The following is a 5,894-nucleotide window of genomic DNA, read 5'->3' as shown; positions in this document are numbered from 1 at the left end:
AAAACCATGTTTCTCCAGAGTGGTTCTTCAGAGTTATCTGAGAGGCTGTTTTCCAGGTTACACTCCTCATTTTGGCTCAAATAAAACTTTTCTATTCCTATTATAGATTGTTTATTGATTATTTTTGAGGACAATGGAAATTAGTCCATAAAACAGAGAGAAAAAATATTGAAGCAAAAAACAGCTTCAGTGGCCTGTAAAACAGTCTTAAACACTATTTAATAGCATAGTTGTTATTGTTGTTTGGTGGCTCTGTCATGTCTGACTCTTTTGTGACCCCATGTACTATAGCCTGCCAGGGTCCTCTGTCAATGGAATTTCCCAGGCAAGAATACTGGAGTGGGTTGCCATTTCTTTCTCCAGAGATCATTGTAAAGATGGTCATGAAAGCATAGAAGGGAGAGAAAGGAACTGAAGAAACTATTTAAATACATAACTGATAAAAGCTTCCTAAATATGATTTTACAAGCACATTATTCCAAGTAATGAAATAAAGAATTTCCAACCCCTAAAGAGGCACAGTATAACTCTTCATGCCTTAAGTGTAGGCACATGTAGTGATTTTCTTTCAAAGAATGCAGTACAGAAAGAGAAGGGAGACAAAATGAGTATTTCAAAGTGGAGAAACTTTACAAACACTACCTAAAGCCAGGTGATCAAGTTTAATATCAATAGTAATAAATCATATTAATAGTTTATACCCTTAATATAATTTGATAAGAATGGTAATTTATCTCTGTGATCTTTCTCCCCAGGACACATTACCCCAGCCCAATTTTACCAATAATAATGGTAAAAACATGCGACAAATCTCAATTGAGGAACATTTTACAAAATGTGCAATCAGTAACCCTTGGAAATGTCAACGTTGTTAAAAACAAGAAAAGCCTAAAAAACTACCCAAACGAAGAGGTCTTAAGGAGACACGAATAATAAATATAATATGGTAGCCTGGATGATACCTTGGGATTTCCAAAGGGCATTAGAGAAAAACTGAGGAAACTTCATAAAGTTTGGACTTTAGTTAATAAAAATGTGTCAGTATTAGTTCATTAATTGTGACAGATGTACCATACTTACGTAAAATGTTAATAATAATCTGTGGTCTTTTGGAACTCTCTACATTATTGTCCCAATAATTCTTTCAAATTAAAACTATTCTAAAATTAAAAATTCATTTTAAAATGGTCAGATAATTGATTTACAGATCCAAGCTTCTCAAAAACTTTCAGGTAGGACAAACACACAATGACCTGCATCATGATAATCATATTCAAACTGCTGAATGACAGAGGTAAAATCTTGATAGCAGCAAAAGAAAAAAATGAAACTTAATTACATGTAAGGAAACAAGAAACAGCAGCTGTTAAATATCTGATATTGAGACAAACTGTGTCTTTATATAAGATCTTAAATTTAGATTATACTAGTAAAATAAGCTGACTAAAAACAGTCATATTATTTGTGTCAAAAAGACCACATGCATTTTAGCCCTCCAAAAGTTTAGGAAGGTGAATATTCTCTCAGTAAGACTCTCACACCTTGGGTTTATAATACCTCTCTTCTTCACAGATTTTCTCCTCTTCACATATGTCTTCAGCTAGTTTTACACGGAGAATAAATGTACTTAAAGACAAATAATATTTTTTTACAATATTACTACATCATATGTCCTCTAGTTCAATAATATTTTGCAGTTTTTTTTTTAATTTCAACAAATGTAGATAAAGGCAAAGAAAAAGCAGAAATCAATTAACCCTGCTTGTATTGTGCAGATAATGGAGAATCATTGGTGTTTTTTAGAGAAGAGAATGGTAAGATAAAAAATGTACAGCAGGAAGATTAATCTAGCAGTCTGTGTGTACAGGATAAATTAATGTTTGAGGGAATGAGAATCAGTTAATAGAGATTTTTTAAGAAGTGATTTTGTGACAATACCAGATCCACTCAATCTGTACAGATAGATTGAATTAGAAGGAATAACAGTTGCTTTATTGAATGTAAAAACTGAAGTAGGGAATGCTTAGAACAAAATAAAACAGAGAATGGGTCACAGGAAAAAATAGGAAACTGTGAACAGATATCACTATGAAAAATTCTCTATCACCTAATCCCAAATAACCTCTCCTGCTCTACCCTTTTCCTTCTTTACTCAAATCTAGTGCTCCTGCCAAACAGAACCATGTGCTGCTTTTCTAAGCACGCCATGAACTTGTCATCTCTGAGGAATTTACTTGAGACATTCCCTATGCTTTGGCATGCATACAACTTCTACACTCAACTGGATCACTCATTCTTTGAGTAATATTAAATGCATATTTAGTAAGTTACTACTTGCAGACAAGATAGTATATCCTGTGGCTGACAGCTTAGTAGGGAAGTGAATTAGAAAACAAAGGATCCTAGTAGAGCATGGCCAGTGATTTTATAAACATGTGTAAAAGCATAGTGCAATAGCACCAGTACGGGTAGGCGAACAAGAACCAGTCAATTGGAGACAAGGGACAGAAAAGCCTTGTTTCAGTGAATGCAAGTTAGATCTTATTCTTCGAGATCCATTTTTTCTAAGTTTGATAACAAAAATCACCAGGGCTACTGAAGAAGGGTCCATCTGTCATAGAGACTTTTAATGAGACTTTGAAGAATTTTAAACAAGGAAAACTATATAGTCAAGTTTGGATGTTGGAAAATAATTTTGGCAGATACATATAGGAAGATTTAAGAGATGTTGCCTTTGGCAGCAGAGTAATAATTGGCATCTAGAGTTGTAAGACTGGAGATAAAGAGGAAGATGTTTGCAATATGCTTTTAGAGGTGATCTGAATGACACCTAGTAAATGGGACTTTCATTGATAATATTTAAGTAGAGGATATCTCTCTCTTGAATCACTGCATCTTCCTCATGCAGGTTAAAATATATTGCTATGGATAATCAAATATATTCATTTAAATTTTGCATCACTGCCATCTCACACACACAGCATACACACATATACTCACATAGGTGTGTCTCTGTATGTGTGCACAAATGCACATGTGTATATTAGTTTATCATATTTTTGTGGATGTAAGATCAAATTCATCTAGAAACTAAATGTTGTATTGAGTTCCTGCTCAGCTACTACTTACTGAATATTTGACTTAATTAAACCAACATGATTACAAGGGTAGCTATTAAAAGAAAACCTTGGTGAAGGATAGGACTGTGTAATAGGCTAGAATTCAGCTACAAAGTTCTGGCTGAGTCACTATTCTTTTTTAATCGTTTTACCCTTTTTTCCCAAGTGTAAAATGGGAATAATAATGGTTACCTGCCTCAAAAGGATGTTGTGAAGACTAGCTAGTTGACAGTTTTAAACTATTTTGAAGACGGAAAGTACTATAAATGCTCCAAGGAAAGTTTTTAAAGGCATATTGGAATAAAACCCTTGAACCATAGCATTAAGAAAGTTAGTACATCTTTTAGGCTGACAATCTTCAACCGATAAAGAATTCTATGGGAAATTAACTCCACAACATTCTTTATATTTTGTCTCTTTTCTACTTTCTTCTTCTGTAGCTATATATTTACCTAGTGATTCAATTCAACAAGAAAGTTTCTGTTATGCCATATTTTCAAACAGATGTTTCTCATAAAGAAAGAAATGCAATGAAGAGTAGAAAACAGTCTTAATCATACAGGAAAATGTAGTCTCTTCAATATAGCACTTTATCCAAAATTTATCAGAACTATTTTTTTTTTTCTTTTTTTAACAAAATTGTTCTTGATGTTCTCTTCGCTGATCTTGCCAAAGTAGGCAGCCATTACGTCACACATCTTATAGTGGAATTCGAAGACCATGGCAGCATTGACATTCTGCTTGGTGACAGCTGCCAGCCAGATGTTGGACCGTTTAACATGGAAGAAACTGGTGCGAGCGATGTTGGTGACGGGGCTGTGCACCTGCTGCCGGGCGTGGATAACATTAACCCGAAAAGCGTCCACTGCATTCCTCCCGATGTCATCTCGGTAGACCCGGGAGATGAGCACCTCCCCCTTGTGATTATAGATGAATAAGCCTCCATTCATGGCGGCAGCTCAGTCTTCGCAGCCCATCGCTCTGAGAAGAGACCTGGTGTCCGCGGCCCTCTGCTAGGCCGGCCCGGCCACTCTCCGGATCCCAAGATGTCCGCCCGCCCCCCCAGAACTATTTTTAAATTCACTTTATCACTTGAAATTCAAGGGTATAGTTGTAGTAGCCTAGATGTAAAAGTTCACTTGTAGAAATACTCTTTGTAGAAACACTCTATAATAATTTTCCTAAACCACAAATATCAGATCTGGGTCAGAACTTTATTTTTCAAAATTTTTGCTTGTTGTGTTCTTCCAAAGGCCAAATGAAATATTCAAAACTCTGAAAAAGAAATTATTTCCTCTAGTCATTCTGATTGAGAACATTTACGCATTTACATAGCCTATGTTAAAAAGAGCAATCCCTACACATATGCATGAAAAAGAAAAACTGCATATTAGATAACTTTTGTGCAAAGGAAATGTTCATAAATAGAATGTAATGACCAACTTCACATGTGCTTTAGCAAAGCTGAGACGCATCATTACTATTCTATGTTCAGCATTTTAGGATAAGCCCATGAACCTGACATTCCGATCTTCACCAGAGAAAGAAAACAAAAAGCTAAGACTGGATTTAAAAAAAAGAAATTTCTTCATAGAAATAAGCATTTACACATGATTAATTCACTGGTTCTTGCCACAAAGAACATATCAGACTTTAACTATTAGGTTTTGAACCTGTATGGTAAAGTCAAGGGGGCATTTTTTTTTCTTTCTTTTTTTTTTTAATTGAAAGATAATTGGTTTATAGAACTTCTTTGTTTTCTATCAAACCTCAAAATGAATCAGTCATAGGTATACATATATCCCCTCAATTTTGAACCTCCCTCTTATCTCCCTCCTCATCCCACACCTCTAGATTGATATTTGAGTACCCTAAGCCATACAACAAATTCCCATTGGGTATCTATTTTACATATGGTAATGTAAGTTTCCGTGTTACTCTTTCCATACAACTCACCTTCTCCTCCCATCTCCCATGTCCATAAGTCTATTCTCTATGTCTGTTTCTCCATTGCTGCCCTGTAAATAAAATTTTCAGAACCATTTTTTCTAGATTTCATATATGTGTGTTAGAATATGATATTATCTTTCTCTTTCTGACTCAGTTAACTTGGTATAATAGGTTCTAGGTTTATCCACCTCATCAGAACGGACTCAACTGTGTTCCTTTTTTATGGCTGAGTAATTGAGAAACCTATATGCAGATCAGGAAGCAACAGTTAGAACTGGACATATAACAACAGACTGGTTCCAAATAAGAAAAGGAGTAAGTCAAGGCTGTATATTGTCACCCTGCTTATTTAACTTATATGCAGAGTACACCATGAGAAATGCTGGGCTGGAAGAAGCACAAGCTGGAATCAAGATTGCTGGGAGAAATATCAATAACCTCAGATATGCAGATGACACCACCCTTATGGCAGAAAGTGAAGAGGAACTAAAAAGCCTCTTGATGAAAGTGAAAGAGGAGAGTGAAAAAGTAGGCTTAAAGCTCAACATTCAGAAAACGAAGATCATGGCATCTGGTCCCATAACTTTATAGGAAATCGATGGGGAAACAGTGGAAACAGTGTCAGACTTTATCTTTTTGGGCTCCCAAATCACCAAAGATGGTGATTGCAGCCATGAAATTAAAAGACGCTTACTCCTTGGAAGGAAAGTTATGTCCAACCTAGATAGCATATTCAAAAGCAGAGACATTACTTTATCAACAAAGGTCGATCTAGTCGAGGCTATGGTTATTCCAGTGGTCATGTATGGATGTAAGAGTTGGACT

General features: G+C 35.4%; 1 pseudogene across 1 annotated transcript; it reads right to left on the bottom strand.

Annotated features, from left to right (window-relative positions):
- Positions 1-3,709: 3,709 nt before the first annotated feature.
- On the bottom strand, positions 3,710-4,179 carry LOC113897972 (annotated as a pseudogene). Its single transcript, XR_003512485.1, has one exon. The product of XR_003512485.1 is annotated as an AP-2 complex subunit mu pseudogene (transcript).
- Between the last annotated feature and the right edge of the window lie 1,715 nt (positions 4,180-5,894).

Source organism: Bos indicus x Bos taurus, chromosome 1 (genome assembly GCF_003369695.1).
Source record: "Bos indicus x Bos taurus breed Angus x Brahman F1 hybrid chromosome 1, Bos_hybrid_MaternalHap_v2.0, whole genome shotgun sequence".
NCBI lineage: Eukaryota > Metazoa > Chordata > Mammalia > Artiodactyla > Bovidae > Bos > Bos indicus x Bos taurus.
The sequence above is the reverse complement of the archived record's forward strand: the minus strand, read 5'-3'. Positions and strand labels throughout refer to the sequence as shown.